The sequence below is a fragment of the Anomaloglossus baeobatrachus genome, chromosome 4 (assembly GCF_048569485.1).
Source record: "Anomaloglossus baeobatrachus isolate aAnoBae1 chromosome 4, aAnoBae1.hap1, whole genome shotgun sequence".
NCBI lineage: Eukaryota > Metazoa > Chordata > Amphibia > Anura > Aromobatidae > Anomaloglossus > Anomaloglossus baeobatrachus.
The window spans coordinates 192,254,936-192,272,588 of record NC_134356.1 but is presented as its reverse complement, the minus strand read 5'-3'; positions in this window follow the sequence as shown (position 1 = coordinate 192,272,588).

Below are 17,653 nucleotides of genomic sequence, written 5' to 3'. Positions count from 1 at the left end.
GATAACGTATTCATCTGTGTGGACCGATTGCTGGGACCTGCACCGATCGTGCAACTTTTATCCCCCATTACACTGGGGTTCGTGTCCGACTCGACCCCTGATCCATTCATTCCCTCAGTGGCTGCAAGCGCTGCGCTTGTTATTATCTGGCTGCTCCACAGAGGATGAATGGAGCTGCGGTCACACATCCCACCCCACAGAGGATGTATGGAGCTGCTGTCACACACCCCACCCCACAGAGGATGAATGGAACTGTGGTCACACATCCCACCCCACAGAGGATGAATGGAGCTGCTGTCACACACCCCACCCCACAGAGGATGAATGGAGCTGCGGTCACACACCTCACCCCACAGAGGATGAATGGAGCTGCGGTCACACACCCCACCCCACAGAGGATGAATGGAGCTGCGGTCACACATCCCACCCCACAGAGGATGTATGGAGCTGCTGTCACACACCCCACCCTACAGAGGATGAATGGAGCTGCGGTCACACATCCCACCCCACAGAGGATGAATGGAGCTGCTGTCACACACCCCACCACACAGAGGACGAATGGAACTGTGGTCACACATCCCACCCTACAGAGGATGAATGGAGCTGCGGTTACACACCCCACCTGCTGCTGCAAAAAGTTAAAAAGTTCCCCAATCTTCCGATCGGTGCGGTTTCCACTGGTCTGGTTCCACTGATCAATAAGTTATCACCAACCTACCCTGTGGATCGGTGATAACTTGTTTTCATCAAAGACCCCATTACTGCAAACGACTATAATTGTACATCCCAGTTATGGTGCACAATATAGATGTGCAGGAGCCGCCTGTGTATACAGTCAAAGAAACACAATAATGGCGATAACGCTAATGGGTGTTTATATTTAGATGTAGGGTGGGCCCCTGGAGTCAATTCTCCTGGTGGGCCCCAGACAGCCCAGTCCGCCCCTGTGTGTACGTGTATAATGTGGTTTTATGTGTTTGTGTTTGAATCCCATTATTTTCAATGGGGTTCGAGTGGTTCGTCAAACGGTTCATCGAACGTTCGTCGAACGGAGCCTTCGTTCGACGAACCGAACTGAACTCGAACGCCAGGGGGGTGGCTCATCTCTACTCATAAGGATACTTGCTATTTGTCCGGTTAACAATCAAAAGCCATAAATAATGGGAAAACACACTATAATACAAATTCAAGTTGGATAGATGCAAGCGTCCACAAGTTTAACTGGATCCATGAGAATAAAAGGCATTTTTTCCCATTTTTTTACTTAGATTTTTGTGAAGGTGTTCCTTTTACCATTACTAACAGATGGGTCCCAATTCATTATTTATGGGGTTGTTATACAGTGACTACAAGTAGTATTCAACCCTCTGCAGATTTAGCAGGTTTGATAAGATGCAAATAAGTTAGAGCCTGCAAACTTCAAACAAGAGCAGGATTTATTAACAGATGCATAAATCTTACAAACCAACAAGTTATGTTGCTCAGTTAAATTTTAATAAATTTTCAACATAAAAGTGTGGGTCAATTATTATTCAACCCCTAGGTTTAATATTTTGTGGAATAACCCTTGTTTGCAATTACAGCTAATAATCGTCTTTTAGAAGACCTGATCAGGCCGGCACAGGTCTCTGGAGTTATCTTGGCCCACTCCTCCATGCAGATCTTCTCCAAGTTATCTAGGTTCTTTGGGTGTCTCATATGGACTTTAATCTTGAGCTCCTTCCACAAGTTTTCAATTGGGTTAAGGTCAGGAGACTGACTAGGCCACTGCAACACCTTGATTTTTTCCCTCTTGAACCAGGCTTTGGTTTTCTTGGCTGTGTGCTTTGGGTCGTTGTCTTGTTGGAAGATGAAATGATGACCCATCTTAAGATCCTTGATGGAGGAGCGGAGGTTCTTGGCCAAAATCTCCAGGTAGGCCGTGCTATCCATCTTCCCATGGATGCGGACCAGATGGCCAGGCCCCTTGGCTGAGAAACAGCCCCACAGCATGATGATGCCACCACCATGCTTGACTGTAGGGATGGTATTCTTGGGGTCGTATGCAGTGCCATCCAGTCACCAAACATCACGTGTGTGGTTGGCACCAAAGATCTCGATCTTGGTCTCATCAGACCAGAGAACCTTGAACCAGTCTGTCTCAGAGTCCTCCAAGTGATCATGAGCAAACTGTAGACGAGCCTTGACATGACGCTTTGAAAGTAAAGGTACCTTACGGGCTCGTCTGGAACGGAGACCATTGCGGTGGAGTACGTTACTTATGGTATTGACTGAAACCAATGTCCCCACTGCCATGAGATCTTCCCGGAGCTCCTTCCTTGTTGTCCTTGGGTTAGCCTTGACTCTTCGGACAAGCCTGGCCTCGGCACGGGAGGAAACTTTCAAAGGCTGTCCAGGCCGTGGAAAGCTACCAGTAGTTCCATAAGCCTTCCACTTCCGGATGATCCTCCCAACAGTGGAGACAGGTAGGCCCAACTCCTTGGAAAGGGTTTTGTACCCCTTGCCAGCCTTGTGACCCTCCACGATCTTGTCTCTGATGGCCTTGGAATGCTCCTTTGTCTTTCCCATGTTGACCATGTATGAGTGCTGTTCACAAGTTTGGGGAGGGTCTTAATTAGTCAGAAAAGGCTGGAAAAAGAGATAATTAATCCAAACATGTGAAGCTCATTGTTCTTTGTGCCTGAAATACTTCTTAATACTTTAGAGGAACCAAACAGAATTCTGGTGGTTTGAGGGGTTGAATAATAAATGACCCTCTGAATAAATTTTCACAATTTAAAAAAACAAAAAACAAAAAACAAATAACATTCTTTTTTGCTGCAGTGCATTTCACACTTCCAGGCTGATCTACAGTCCAAATGTCACAATGCCAAGTTAATTCCGAATGTGTAAACCTGCTAGATCTGCAGGGGGTTGAATACTACTTGTAGGCACTGTAAGTTAATTTTGAGGATACTGTCTCCAATGGGGGAACAAGAGTCTGACATGGTGTAGAAATTGGGGAAATAGTGAGGAATGTGCTCTGGGAGTGATCGGCTATAGGTGACTGTTATTTTCTGCATAGTCGCGTCATGGCAGGAAGAAGTTATGATGGTCAGCGCCGGATGAAGAGAAAAAGTGAAGATGAATAAAGTCAGATAGAGACGTCACTGGTAAGTCAGTCACGGTATTTCTCCCTTGTATGTGGTTGTATTCGGTCACTATGTGGTCTGATTATGGTGTGGCGGTATTACTTTCTTGTATGTAGTTATAGTCGGTCATTATGTGATGTGATTATAGTGTTGCGGTATTTCTTGCTTGTATGTGGTAATATTCGGTTACTGTGTGGTCTAATTATGATGTGGTGGTATTACTCTCTGGTATGTGGTTGCTTTTGATCACTATGTGTTGGTAGTATGTTATCTGGTCATAGTGTCACGGTATTTCTCCCTTGTATGTGGTATTATTCGGTCACTTTGTGGTCTGGTCACGGTGTGGTGGTATTTCTCCCTTGTATGTGGCTGTATTTGTTCACTGTTTGGTGGTATAATGTGGTCTGGTCACGGTGTGGTGGTATTTCTCCCTTGTATGTGGCTGTATTTGGTCACTGTTTGGTGGTAATATGTTGTCTGATCACTGTGTGGCGGTATTTATCCCTTGTATGTGGTTGTATTTGGTTACTATGTGGTGGTAATATGTTGTCTGGTTGCAGTGTGGCGGTATTTCCCCCTTGTATATGGTATTATTGGTTTTGGTATAGTGGATTGTGTTGTGTATGGAGGTCACTTTTTCTCTCTATAAGGGGGAGATTATTTCCAGTAGAAATTAAATGCTTAAACATTTAACCCCTCCCTGTCCTGTGACTATTACACTGCAGTAAATATGCACTTACAGAGATTCTCCAGTGAAAACAAAAATCACCTTTACTAAGGCCACGTTCACACACTGAGGATTCAGTGAGTTTTTTTACCTCAGTATTTGAAGCCAAAACCAGGAGCAGTAAAATCAGATAAAAAGTGTGTGAACGTGGCCTAAAGATAAGTGATAACTTATTCATCTGTGTGGACCGATTGCTGGGACCTGCACCGATCGTGCAACTTTTATCCCCCATTACACTGGGGTTCGTGTCCGACTCGACCCCTGATCCATTCATTCCCTCAGTGGCTGCGAGCGCTGCGCTTGTTATTATCTGGCTGCTCCACAGAGGATGAATGGAGCTGCGGTCACACATCCCACCCCACAGAGGATGTATGGAGCTGCTGTCACACACCCCACCCCACAGAAGATGAATGGAGCTGAGGTCACACATCCCACCCCACAGAGGATGTATGGAGCTGCTGTCACACACCCCACCCCACAGAGGATGAATGGAACTGTGGTCACACATCACAGCCCAAAGAGGATGAATGGAGCTGCTGTCACACACCCCACCACACAGAGGATGAATGGAACTGTGGTCACACATCCCACCCCACAGAGGATGAATGGAGCTGCGGTCACACACCCCACCTGCTGCTGCAAAAAGTTAAAAAGTTCCCCAATCTTCCGATCGGTGCGGTTTCCACTGGTCTGGTTCCACCGATCAATAAGTTATCACCAACCTACCCTGTGGATCGGTGATAACTTGTTTTCACCAAAGACCCCATTACTGCAAACGACTATAATTGTACATCCCAGTTATGGTGCACAATATAGATGTGCAGGAGCCGCCTGTGTATACAGTCAAAGAAACACAATAATGGGGATAACGCTAATGGGTGTTTATATTTAGATGTAGGGTGGGCCCCTGGAGTCAATTCTCCTGGTGGGCCCCAGACAGCCCAGTCCGCCCCTGTGTGTACGTGTATAATGTGGTTTTATGTGTTTGTGTTTGAATCCCATTATTTTCAATGGGGTTCGAGTGGTTCGTCAAACGGTTCATCGAACGTTCGTCGAACGGAGCCTTCGTTCAACGAACCGAACTGAACTCGAACGCCAGGGGGGTGGCTCATCTCTACTCATAAGAATACTTGCTATTTGTCCGGTTAACAATCAAAAGCCATAGATAATGGGAAAACACACTATAATACAAATTCAAGTTGGATAGATGCAAGCGTCCACAAGTTTAACTGGATCCATGAGAATAAAAGGCATTTTTTTCCATTTTTTTACTTAGATTTTTGTGAAGGTGTTCCTTTTACCATTACTAACAGATGGGTCCCAATTCATTATTTATGGGGTTGTTATACAGTGCCTACAAGTAGTATTCAACCCCCTGCAGATTTAGCAGGTTTGATAAGATGCAAATAAGTTAGAGCCTGCAAACTTCAAACAAGAGCAGGATTTATTAACAGATGCATAAATCTTACAAACCAACAAGTTATGTTGCTCAGTTAAATTTTAATAAATTTTCAACATAAAAGTGTGGGTCAATTATTATTCAACCACTAGGTTTAATATTTTGTGGAATAACCCTTGTTTGCAATTACAGCTAATAATCGTCTTTTAGAAAACCTGATCAGGCCGGCACAGGTTTCTGGAGTTATCTTGGCCCACTCCTCCATGCAGATCTTCTCCAAGTTATCTAGGTTCTTTGGGTGTCTCATGTGGACTTTAATCTTGAGCTCCTTCCACAAGTTTTCAATTGGGTTAAGGTCAGGAGACTGACTAGGCCACTGCAACACCTTGATTTTTTCCCTCTTGAACCAGGCTTTGGTTTTCTTGGCTGTGTGCTTTGGGTCGTTGTCTTGTTGGAAGATGAAATGATGACCCATCTTAAGATCCTTGATGGAGGAGCGGAGGTTCTTGGCCAAAATCTCCAGGTAGGCCGTGCTATCCATCTTCCCATGGATGCGGACCAGATGGCCAGGCCCCTTGGCTGAGAAACAGCCCCACAGCATGATGCTGCCACCACCATGCTTGACTGTAGGGATGGTATTCTTGGGGTCGTATGCAGTGCCATCCAGTCACCAAATATCACGTGTGTGGTTGGCACCAAAGATCTCGATCTTGGTCTCATCAGACCAGAGAACCTTGAAACAGTCTGTCTCAGAGTCCTCCAAGTGATCATGAGCAAACTGTAGACGAGCCTTGACATGACGCTTTGAAAGTAAAGGTACCTTACGGGCTCGTCTGGAACGGAGACCATTGCGGTGGAGTACGTTACTTATGGTATTGACTGAAACCAATGTCCCCACTGCCATGAGATCTTCCCGGAGCTCCTTCCTTGTTGTCCTTGGGTTAGCCTTGACTCTTCGGACAAGCCTGGCCTCGGCACGGGAGGAAACTTTCAAAGGCTGTCCAGGCCGTGGAAGGCTAACAGTAGTTCCATAAGCCTTCCACTTCCGGATGATGCTCCCAACAGTGGAGACAGGTAGGCCCAACTCCTTGGAAAGGGTTTTGTACCCCTTGCCAGCCTTGTGACCCTCCACGATCTTGTCTCTGATGGCCTTGGAATGCTCCTTTGTCTTTCCCATGTTGACCATGTATGAGTGCTGTTCACAAGTTTGTGGAGGGTCTTAATTAGTCAGAAAAGGCAGGAAAAAGAGATAATTAATCCAAACATGTGAAGCTCATTGTTCTTTGTGCCTGAAATACTTCTTAATACTTTAGGGGAACCAAACAGAATTCTTGTGGTCTGAGGGGTTGAATAATAAATGACCCTCTGAATAAACTTTTCACAATTTAAAAAAAAAAATTAAAAAAAGAAATAACATTCTTTTTTGCTGCAGAGCATTTCACACTTCCAGGCTGATCTACAGTCCAAATGTCACAATTAGAGTTGAGCGCGGTTCTAGGTTCGTGGTTCTCCAGTTCGCAGCTCGAGTGATTTTGGGGCCTGTTCTAGATCGAACTAGAACTCGAGCTTTTTTGCAAAAGCTCGATAGTTCTAGATACGTTCGAGAACGGTTCTAGCAGCAAAAAAACAGCTAATTCCTAGCTGCCTTTCCGCTGTAATAGTGTAAGTCACTCTGTGACTCACACTATTATGAAATTTCAGTGTATAGTGTGCGGGAACAGCGCCTTTAGATCACTGCTGTATGGATAATCGCCATTTTTTTTTTTTTTCCTTGTCTTCCTTCCCTAAACGCGCGCGTGTAGTGGGGAGGGCCAGCATGTCAGCCAATCCCAGACACACACACAGCTAAGTGGACTTTTAGCCAGAGAAGCAACGGCATGTGTGATAGGATGTCCATGTCACATGTCCCTGCATTATAAAAACGAGTATCTGCCCGTCCGGACGCCATTATCTCTTCTGCGTCCTTGATGTCAGACATCACTGGCGCAGCTCCGTCCTGAGTCCTATCGCCGATACTGCTGTATGCGCTCCATACACAGCGCTGGACAGCTTAGGGAGAGCACTTTCTATCAGTCCTTTTAAGGGCTCGTACCGGCAGGGTCGGAGCCTTAGGTGAAAGGTCCTGAAAACAGAGACAGCATTTGTGTAGCTAAGGTCAGGGATTTCCTCACTGCATTTCCCCATTAGGAGGGAATAGAAAGGCAGGCTTCCATTCCTCTACCCAGAGCCCCACAACCCTGGCACTGTACCCTCCTGTCCTCTGTACACTCCAACTCATTATAACTAAGCCATTATACTAGCAAACACTAAGTGTACCTAGTGGCATCCTAAACGTGGCTGTTGGACTTCTGTATAGTCCCAGTAGTGCACAGATATTTGCAGCACGTCTGCCTGCATTGCACACTCAAACTGATAGTTACTAAGCCATTATACTAGCAAACACTGAGTGTACCTAGTGGCATCCTAAACGTGGCTGTTGGACTTCTGTATAGTCCCAGTAGTGCACAGATATTTGCAGCACGTCTGCCTGCATTGCACACTCAAACTGATAGTTACAAAGCCATTATACTAGCAAACACTGAGTGTACCTAGTGGCATCCCAAACGTGGCTGTTGGACTTCTGTATAGTCCCAGTAGTGCACAGATATTTGCAGCACGTCTGCCTGCATTGCACACTCAAACTGATAGTTACTAAGCCTTTATACTAGCAAACACTGAGTGTACCTAGTGGCATCCTAAACGTGGCTGTTGGACTTCTGTATAGTCCCAGTAGTGCACAGATATTTGCAGCACGTCTGCCTGCATTGCACACTCAAACTGATAGTTACTAAGCCATTATACTAGCAAACACTGAGTGTACCTAGTGGCATCCTAAACGTGGCTGTTGGACTTCTGTATAGTCCCAGCAGTGCACAGATATTTGCAGCACGTCTGCCTGCATTGCACACTCAAACTGATAGTTACTAAGCCATTATACTAGCAAACACTGAGTGTACCTAGTGGCATCCTAAACGTGGCTGTTGGACTTCTGTATAGTCCCAGTAGTGCACAGATATTTGCAGCACTTCTGCCTGCATTGCACACTCAAACTGATAGTTACTAAGCCATTATACTAGCAAACACTGAGTTTACCTAGTGGCATCCTAAACGTGGCTGTTGGACTTCTGTATAGTCCCAGTAGTGCACAGATATTTGCAGCACGTCTGCCTGCATTGCACACTCAAACTGATAGTTACTAAGCCATTATACTAGCAAACACTGAGTGTACCTAGTGGCATCCCAAACGTGGCTGTTGGACTTCTGTATAGTCCCAGTAGTGCACAGATATTTGCAGCACGTCTGCCTGCATTGCACACTCAAACTGATAGTTACTAAGCCTTTATACTAGCAAACACTGAGTGTACCTAGTGGCATCCTAAACGTGGCTGTTGGACTTCTGTATAGTCCCAGTAGTGCACAGATATTTGCAGCACGTCTGCCTGCATTGCACACTCAAACTGATAGTTACTAAGCCATTATACTAGCAAACACTGAGTGTACCTAGTGGCATCCTAAACGTGGCTGTTGGACTTCTGTATAGTCCCAGCAGTGCACAGATATTTGCAGCACGTCTGCCTGCATTGCACACTCAAACTGATAGTTACTAAGCCATTATACTAGCAAACACTGAGTGTACCTAGTGGCATCCTAAACGTGGCTGTTGGACTTCTGTATAGTCCTAGTAGTGCACAGATATTTGCAGCACGTCTGCCTGTATTGCACACTCAAACTGATAGTTACCAAGCCATTATACTAGCAAACACTGAGTGTACCTAGTGGCATCCTAAACGTGGCTGTTGGACTTCTGTATAGTCACAGTAGTGCACAGATATTTGCAGCACGTCTGCCTGCATTGCACACTCAAACTGATAGTTACTAAGCCATTATACTAGCAAACACTGAGTGTACCTAGTGGCATCCTAAACGTGGCTGTTGGACTTCTGTATAGTCCCAGTAGTGCACAGATATTTGCAGCACGTCTGCCTGCATTGCACACTCAAACTGATAGTTACAAAGTCATTATACTAGCAAACACTGAGTGTACCTAGTGGCATCCCAAACGTGGCTGTTGGACTTCTGTATAGTCCCAGTAGTGCACAGATATTTGCAGCACGTCTGCCTGCATTGCACACTCAAACTGATAGTTACTAAGCCTTTATACTAGCAAACACTGAGTGTACCTAGTGGCATCCTAAACGTGGCTGTTGGACTTCTGTATAGTCCCAGTAGTGCACAGATATTTGCAGCACGTCTGCCTGCATTGCACACTCAAACTGATAGTTACTAAGCCATTATACTAGCAAACACTGAGTGTACCTAGTGGCATCCTAAACGTGGCTGTTGGACTTCTGTTTAGTCCCAGCAGTGCACAGATATTTGCAGCACGTCTGCCTGCATTGCACACTCAAACTGATAGTTACTAAGCCATTATACTAGCAAACACTGAGTGTACCTAGTGGCATCCTAAACGTGGCTGTTGGACTTCTGTATAGTCCCAGTAGTGCACAGATATTTGCAGCACGTCTGCCTGTATTGCACACTCAAACTGATAGTTACCAAGCCATTATACTAGCAAACACTGAGTGTACCTAGTGGCATCCTAAACGTGGCTGTTGGACTTCTGTATAGTCACAGTAGTGCACAGATATTTGCAGCACCTCTGCCTGCATTGCACACTCCAACTCATTATAACTTAGCCATTATACTAGCAAACACTGAGTGTACCTAGTGGCATCCTAAACGTGGCTGTTGGACTTCTGTATAGTCCCAGTAGTGCACAGATATTTGCAGCACGTCTGCCTGCATTGCATACTCAAACTGATAGTTACTAAGCCATTATACTAGCAAACACTGAGTGTACCTAGTGGCATCCTAAACGTGGCTGTTGGACTTCTGTATAGTCCCAGTAGTGCACAGATATTTGCAGCACGTCTGCCTGCATTGCACACTCAAACTGATAGTTACTAAGCCATTATACTAGCAAACACTGAGTGTACCTAGTGGCATCCTAAACGTGGCTGTTGGACTTCTGTATAGTCCCAGTAGTGCACAGATATTTGCAGCACGTCTGCCTGCATTGCACACTCAAACTGATAGTTACTAAGCCATTATACTAGCAAACACTGAGTGTAACTAGTGGCATCCTAAACGTGGCTGTTGGACTTCTGTATAGTCCCAGTAGTGCACAGATATTTGCAGCACGTCTGCCTGCATTGCACACTCAAACTGATAGTTACTAAGCCATTATACTAGCAAACACTGAGTGTACCTAGTGGCATCCTAAACGTGGCTGTTGGACTTCTGTATAGTCCCAGTAGTGCACAGATATTTGCAGCACGTCTGCCTGCATTGCACACTCAAACTGATAGTTACTAAGCCATTATACTAGCAAACAGTGAGTGTACCTAGTGGCATCCTAAACGTGGCTGTTGGACTTCTGTATAGTCCCAGTAGTGCACAGATATTTGCAGCACTTCTGCCTGCATTGCACACTCAAACTGATAGTTACTAAGCCATTATACTAGCAAACACTGAGTGTACCTAGTGGCATCCTAAACGTGGCTGTTGGACTTCTGTATAGTCCCAGTAGTGCACAGATATTTGCAGCACGTCTGCCTGCATTGCACACTCAAACTGATAGTTACTAAGCCATTATACTAGCAAACACTGAGTGTAACTAGTGGCATCCTAAACGTGGCTGTTGGACTTCTGTATAGTCCCAGTAGTGCACAGATATTTGCAGCACGTCTGCCTGCATTGCACACTCAAACTGATAGTTACTAAGCCATTATACTAGCAAACACTGAGTGTACCTAGTGGCATCCTAAACGTGGCTGTTGGACTTCTGTATAGTCCCAGTAGTGCACAGATATTTGCAGCACGTCTGCCTGCATTGCACACTCAAACTGATAGTTACTAAGCCATTATACTAGCAAACAGTGAGTGTACCTAGTGGCATCCTAAACGTGGCTGTTGGACTTCTGTATAGTCCCAGTAGTGCACAGATATTTGCAGCACTTCTGCCTGCATTGCACACTCAAACTGATAGTTACTAAGCCATTATACTAGCAAACACTGAGTGTACCTAGTGGCATCCTAAACGTGGCTGTTGGACTTCTGTATAGTCCCAGTAGTGCACAGATATTTGCAGCACGTCTGCCTGCATTGCACACTCAAACTGATAGTTACTAAGCCATTATACTAGCAAACACTGAGTGTACCTAGTGGCATCCTAAACGTGGCTGTTGGACTTCTGTATAGTTCCAGTAGTGCACAGATATTTGCAGCACGTCTGCCTGCATTGCACACTCAAACTAATAGTTACTAAGCCATTATACTAGCAAACACTGAGTGTACTTAGTGGCATCCTAAACGTGGCTGTTGGACTTCTGTATAGTCCCAGTAGTGCACAGATATTTGCAGCACGTCTGCCTGCATTGCACACTCCAACTCATTATAACTAAGCCATTATACTAGCAATTTATGCTGCCAGTTTAAGGGCCGTAGTTGCATTATCAGGGATATTTATTCTTTATTATTCTGCTGTTAATAAAGCTAGACCACCGCTGCAATCTACACCACCTCTCATTTTTTACTACCACATTTTCAGTGCACAATCTTGTCGCAATCAACATGAGTGGCAAAATGACAGATGCTGGTGGAAAGGGGAAGAGGCGTGCTGGAAAAGGAAAAAAAGGGTTTGTCCGTGGGGAATGTGGCAAAGCTCCATTATCATCTGCTGAAGATAGACCATCTACCAGCAAAAGTAAGATGTCTACTACTTACCGTGGACAATCCGATGTGCTCCCTTTTTTACGGACACGAACAACAGGAACAAAGGTATATGATGGCCAAAAAAGGAAAATGCTTGAATGGATCTCAAGTGGTCCAACAAGTGCCCTCTCAGCCACTTCAAGTACCGCATCCAAAAAACACCAGTCCTCTGAGTTGCAATCCCAATCAAACTTGCTTTCTCCCAGCTCTGAAGTCTCCATCAGCCCTGCACAGTATGGTGGAACTGAGATGGCTGAGTCTGCAGAGCTGTTCAGTCACACTATAGCCTGGGAATCAGAGGTCTGCTCCCAAGCTACAGTGAGTACAGACCAGGAAATGGTCTGCAGTGATGCCCAGAACCTTTGTGACTCTGATTCAGGCCGTGAGGACCAAGTTTCTGAGCATAATGTTGACCCTTTGTCACAAACTGTAACACCTGTGGTTATAGACAATGATTAACATACTGATGACAATGAGACGCAGATACCAGATTGGGATGACAACTTAAATATTCGGTCAGGGCAAGAAGAGGCTCGGTCTGAGGGTGAGGGGAGTGCAAACACAAAAATTGATGATGAACTTCTAGATCCCACCTACTGTCAACCCCCAGTCAGGCACTCGAGGAGGTCAACCGAGGCGGTGGAGGAGGATGCAACCGACGACGAAGTTACCTTGCGCCTTCCTGGACAGAGTCGGAGCACTGGCAGCACGTCTACAACTGCATCATCAGCCACCACTCTGCCTCTGAGCACTAGTCGGGGGGGCTCAGCAGGTCGCATGCCCTCTAAGCCTTGCCTAGCCTGGTCCTTTTTTGACATAGAAAAAGATCGCCCAAATTATGTGATGTGTACAATTTGTCGTGATTCTGTTAGTAGAGGTCAAAACCTCAGCAGTTTGACAACTTCTTCCATGAATCGTCACATGAATAAATATCATAGGTCCCGGTGGGAAGCTCACCGTGCTGCAATGCGGCCTAGCGGAGCGAACCATCCACGGCCTTCCCCTTCCAGTGCATCCGCGCGCTCTTCATCTTCTAGGACTGTGGGGACAGCTGTCACACCTGGTTTTCCATGCACAACTTCCACCACTGTAACCGCAACAGGTCGTCAGTTGGTTTGGAAGGGGAAACAAGTGAGTGTGTACAGCTACTTCAGACATCGATGGCACCAACTTTGGATGAAGGCAATATCATGTCTCCGCCTGCACTTTCCTCACAAACCTGCATTTTTCCAGGGACACCCTACTCAACACCATCTACACACAGCAGCCAGATCTCTGTCCCTCAGATGTGGTCAAATAAAAGGCCATTTCCTGCGACCCATGACAAAGCTAAGAGGTTGACTCTATCCCTCTGTAAGCTCTTAGCTACCGAAATGCTGCCTTTCCGCCTGGTGGACACACAGGATTTTAGAGACCTTATGTCTGTCGCTGTGCCCCAGTACCAGATGCCTAGTCGCCACTACTTCTCTAAGAAAGGTGTGCCCGCGCTACACCAGCATGTCGCACACAACATCACCGCTTCCTTGAGAAACTCTGTGTGTGAACGGGTGCATTTCACCACCGATACTTGGACCAGTAAGCATGGACAGGGACGTTACATGTCGCTGACTGGGCACTGGGTAACTATGGTGATAGATGGTGAAGGGTCTGCTGCACAAGTCTTGCCGTCCCCACGACTTGTGTGTCAATCCTCTATCTGTCCAAGTTCCGCCACTTCTTCTGCCTCCTCTACCTCATCTGGGTCCTCCACCTCCGCCCCAAGCCTGCCTGGTCAGGCCACCAGCGTTCTCACTGCGCAGAAGGAATCACGCACCCCTCATTACTATGCTGGCAGCAGAGCGCAACGGCATCAGGCGGTCTTTAGCTTGACATGTCTTGGGAATAGGAGTCACACAGCTGAGGAGTTGTGGTCAGCTCTGCGGTCAGAGTTTAATAAATGGTTGTCTCCACTCAACCTGCAGCCTGGTAAGGCCGTGTGCGACAATGCTGCAAACCTGGGTGCGGCCCTTCGCCTGGGCAAGGTGACACACGTGCCTTGTATGGCTTACATGTTGAACCTTGTCGTCCAGCAATTCTTAACACACTTTTCCGGCCTAGATGGCCTTCTGACCAGGGCACGAAAACTGTCTGCTCATTTCCGCCGTTCAACCGCCGCAGCTGAGCGACTTGCATCTCTCCAGAAGTCTTTCGGCCTGCCGGTTCATCGCCTGAAATGCGATGTGGCGACACGCTGGAATTCGACTCTCCACATGTTACAGCGACTGAGGCAGCACCGCCGAGCCCTGGTGCAATACGTCATGATGTATAGCCTGGGCCAACAAGATGCAGAGGTGGGGCAGATCACCCTGATGGAGTGGTCTCAGATCAAGGACCTATGCACCCTTCTGCACAGTTTCGACATGGCGACAAATATGTTTAGCGCTGACAATGCCATTATCAGCATGACAATTCCAGTCATTTACATGCTGGAGCACACGCTAAACACTATTCGGAGTCAGGGGGTGGGACAACAGGAAGGGGGGGGAACTACAGGAGGATTCATATGCGCAAGGGACAACAACATCACCAAGGTCCAGACGTTCATCATCACCAACGCAGCAGGCATGGGACCATGGGGGACAGGGATCAACAAGGGCGCATAGTAGCAGGCGAAATGTTAAGGAAGGTGCAGGAGAACATGAAGAAATGGAGGACGAACTGTCCATGGACATGGAAGACTCAGCAGATGAGGGAGACCTTGGTCAAATTTCAGTTGAAAGAGGTTGGGGGGAGATGTCAGAGGAAGAAAGAACGGGTAGCACCTCTATGCCACAAACACAGCGTGGACTTGGTCCGCATGGCTGCGCAAGACACATGAGTGCCTTCTTGTTGCACTACCTCCAACATGACCCTCGTATTGTCAAAATTAGAAGTGATGATGACTACTGGATTGCCACACTATTAGATCCCCGGTACAAGTCCAAATTTTGTGACATAATTCCAGCCATAGAAAGGTACGCACGTATGCAGGAGTATCAGCAGAAGCTGTTACTCGATCTTAGCTCGGCTTTTCCACCAAACAACCGTGCAGGTGCAGGGAGTGATTCTCCCAGTTGTAACTTGACAAACATGGGACGGTCTCATCATCTTCAACAGTCTACCCGTACCAGTAGGACTGTATCTGGTGCTGGTAACAGCAATTTTATGGAATCTTTTCATAATTTTTTTAGACCCTCCTTTGCAAGGCCACCAGACACAACAAGTCTGACACATAGTCAACGGCTGGAGAGGATGATACAGGAGTATCTCCAAATGAACATCGATGCCATGACTTTGTAAATGGAGCCTTGCTCCTTTTGGGCTTCAAATCTAGAAAAATGGCCGGAGCTCTCCAGTTACGCTTTGGAGATTTTGTCGTGTCCAGCTGCCAGCGTTGTCTCTGAATGTGTCTTCAGTGCTGCTGGGTGTGTGCTGACAGATAAGCGCACGCGTCTGTCCAGTGACAATGTGGACAGACTAACGTTCATCAAAATGAACAAGTCATGGATCCACCAGGAATTTACTACCCCTGTGTCATCCTGGGGAGAGTAAATGCTTGTGGATTTGGAATGTGCTTGATGCAAATCAAAACATCCTGTTTGCAACTAGGGCACAAGTGCTGCCACTGATAAGGTGTCTGTGTGGCCCAATTTTTTGAAAAAAGGGAGACTCCGCTTGGAGTAACCCTTGCTTGCTGTGTTTTTTAAAAATGATCCAAGATGAACAGAGCTGGGATAAGGAAAGACTTTGCTACCTACCCCGGTGTCATCCTGGGGACGGTTAAGAATAGCGTATTTTTGAATGTGCTTGATGCAAATCTAGCTGTGAAGTGTACAACTAGGGCACAAGTGCTGCCACTGAATGGGTGGGTGTGTGTGGGGCACAATTTTTGGAAAAAAAGGGAGACTCCGCTTGGAGTAACCCTTGCTTGCTGTGTTTTTTAAAAATGATCCAAGATGAACAGAGCTGGGATAAGGAAAGACTTTGCTACCTACCCCGGTGTCATCCTGGGGACGGTTAAGAATAGCGTATTTTTGAATGTGCTTGATGCAAATCTAGCTGGGAAGTGTACAACTAGGGCACAAGTGCTGCCACTGAATGGGTGGGTGTGTGTGGGGCACAATTTTTGGAAAAAAAAGGAGACTCCGCTTTGAGTAACCCTTACTTACATTGTTTTTAAAAATGATCCAAGATGAACAGAGCTGGGATAAGGAAAGACTTTGCTACCTACCCCGGTGTCATCCTGGGGACGGTTAAGAATAGCGTATTTTTGAATGTGCTTGATGCAAATCTAGCTGTGAAGTGTACAACTAGGGCACAAGTGCTGCCACTGAATGGGTGGGTGTGTGTGGGGCACAATTTTTGGAAAAAAAGGGAGACTCCGCTTGGAGTAACCCTTGCTTGCTGTGTTTTTTAAAAATGATCCAAGATGAACAGAGCTGGGATAAGGAAAGACTTTGCTACCTACCCCGGTGTCATCCTGGGGACGGTTAAGAATAGCGTATTTTTGAATGTGCTTGATGCAAATCTAGCTGGGAAGTGTACAACTAGGGCACAAGTGCTGCCACTGAATGGGTGGGTGTGTGTGGGGCACAATTTTTGGAAAAAAAAGGAGACTCCGCTTTGAGTAACCCTTACTTACATTGTTTTTAAAAATGATCCAAGATGAACAGAGCTGGGATAAGGAAAGACTTTGCTACCTACCCCGGTGTCATCCTGGGGACGGTTAAGAATAGCGTATTTTTGAATGTGCTTGATGCAAATCAAAACATCCTGTTTGCAACTAGGGCACAAGTGCTGCCACTAATAAGGTGTCTGTGTGGCCCAATTTTTTGAAAAAAGGGAGACTCCGCTTGGAGTAACCCTTGCTTGCTGTGTTTTTTACAAATGATCCAAGATGAACAGAGCTGGGATCAGGAAAGACTTTGCTACCTACCCCGGTGTCATCCTGGGGACGGTTAAGAATAGCGTATTTTTGAATGTGCTTGATGCAAATCTAGCTGTGAAGTGTACAACTAGGGCACAAGTGCTGCCACTGAATGAATGGGTGTGTGTGGGGCACAATTTTTGGAAAAAAAGGGAGACTCCGCTTGGAGTAACCCTTGCTTGCTGTGTTTTTTAAAAATGATCCAAGATGAACAGAGCTGGGATAAGGAAAGACTTTGCTACCTACCCCGGTGTCATCCTGGGGACGGTTAAGTATGGCGTATTTTTGAATGTGCTTGATGCAAATCTAGCTGTGAAGTGTACAACTGGGGCACAAGTGCTGCCACTGAATGGGTGGGTGTGTGTGGAGCACAATTTTTGGAAAAAAAGGGAGACTCCGCTTGGAGTAACCCTTACTTACATTGTTTTTAAAAATGATCCAAGATGAACAGAGCTGGGATAAGGAAAGACTTTGCTACCTACCCCGGTGTCATCCTGGGGACGGTTAAGAATAGCGTATTTTTGAATGTGCTTGATGCAAATCAAAACATCCTGTTTGCAACTAGGGCACAAGTGCTGCCACTGATAAGGTGTCTGTGTGGCCCAATTTTTTGAAAAAAGGGAGACTCCGCTTGGAGT